We start from the raw sequence: 1,827 nt of genomic DNA, 5'->3' as shown, positions 1-1,827 counted from the left end.
ACCCCAATGTTCATCGCAGCACTGTTCATAATAGCCAGGACATGGAAGCAACCTAGATGCCCATCAGCAGATGAATGGATAAGGAAGCTGTGGTACATATACACCATGGAATATTACTCAGCCATTAAAAAGAATTCATTTGAACCAGTCCTAATGAGATGGATGAAGCTGGAGCCCATTATACAGAGTGAAGTAAGCCAGAAAGATAAAGAACATTACAGCATACTGACACATGTATATGGAATTTAGAAAGGTGATAACGATAACCCTATATGCAGAACAGAAAAAGAGACACAGAAATACAGAACAGACTTTTGAACTTTGTGGGAGAATGTGAGGGTGGGATATTTCAAAAGAACAGCATGTATGCTATCTATGGTGAAACAGATCACCAGCCCAGGTGGGATGCACGAGACAAGTGCTCCGGCCTGGTGCACTGGGAAGACCCAGAGGAATCGGGTGGAGAGGGAGATGGGAGGGGGGATCGGGATTGGGAATACATGTAAATCCATGGCTGATTCATATCAATGTATGATAAAACCCACTGGAAAAAAAAAAATAAAAATAATTAAAAAAAAAAAAAGAGCCATTCACCCCAATGTGCATAACAGCACTATTTGCAATAGCCAAGACATGGAAGCACCCTAAAAGATGAATGGATAAAGAAGATGTGATACACACATGTATCACAGATGCATATGTATACAATAGAATGTTCCTCAGCCATAAAAAAGAATAAAATAATGCCATTTGTAGCAACATGGATGGACCTAGATATTATCATACTAAGTGAAGTAAGTCAGACAAAGACAACTATATGATATCACTTATATGTGGAATCTAAAACCCGACACAAATGAATTTATTTATGAAATAGACATAGAGGACAAACTTATATTTACCAAAAGGGAAAGGGTACAGGAAGGGATAAATTAGAAGCCTGGGATTAACAGATATACACTACAGTGTATAAAATAGATAACAAGGACCTACTGTATAGTGCAGGGAACTATATTCAATATCTTATAATATCCTATAATGGAAAAGAAACTGAAAAAGATGTCTAATCCTCCTAAGGATCATGAAAATGGTTATTAACCCCACTGAAAAGATAAGGAAACTGACAGGTTTACAGAGGTTATGTGTGCCTCATTCAAGTCACTACCTCTAGCCGGGTTCATTTAAGAGAGTATTTGGTGGGGCGTGTGTGTGTGGGTGTGTGTATACTAGTGGCCTTTTAGTGACCCTTAGGTCACACAGAGGATGTCACCATCAATTCTGTCATTTCACAAATTGGTTGTAAGACTTTGGACAAATTATGTCCCTTCTCTGTGGAGCTCAGGGTCTTTATGCTTCTTTGTTTGCTTTTTAAACCTATAAAATGGTGGAAGTGGGAGTAGGTGGGGTGGAACTTGGGGCAAGGAGAGGTGAGATCAGATAAATGACCTCTGGTCTGTACCAACCTTATGGTTTTTCCAGTGGTCACATATGGATGTGAGCATTGGACTATAAAGAAAGCTGAGTGCCGAAGAATTGATGCTTTTGAACTGTGGTGTTGGAGAAGACCCTTGAGAGGCCCTTGGACTGCAAGGAGATCCAACCAGTCCATCCTAAAGGAGATCAGTCCTGGGTATTCATTGGGAGGACTGATGTTGAAGCTGAAACTACAATACTTTGGCCACCTGATGCGAAGAGCTGACTCATTAGAAAAGATCCTGATGCTGGGAAAGATTGAGGACAGGAGGAGAAGGGGACGACAGAGGATGAGATGGTTGGATGGCATCACCGACTTGATGAACATGGGTTTGGGTGGACTCTGGGAGTTGG

This window comes from Dama dama, chromosome 18 (assembly GCF_033118175.1).
Source record: "Dama dama isolate Ldn47 chromosome 18, ASM3311817v1, whole genome shotgun sequence".
Classification (NCBI taxonomy): domain Eukaryota; kingdom Metazoa; phylum Chordata; class Mammalia; order Artiodactyla; family Cervidae; genus Dama; species Dama dama.
Note: the sequence above shows the minus strand (reverse complement) of the source record.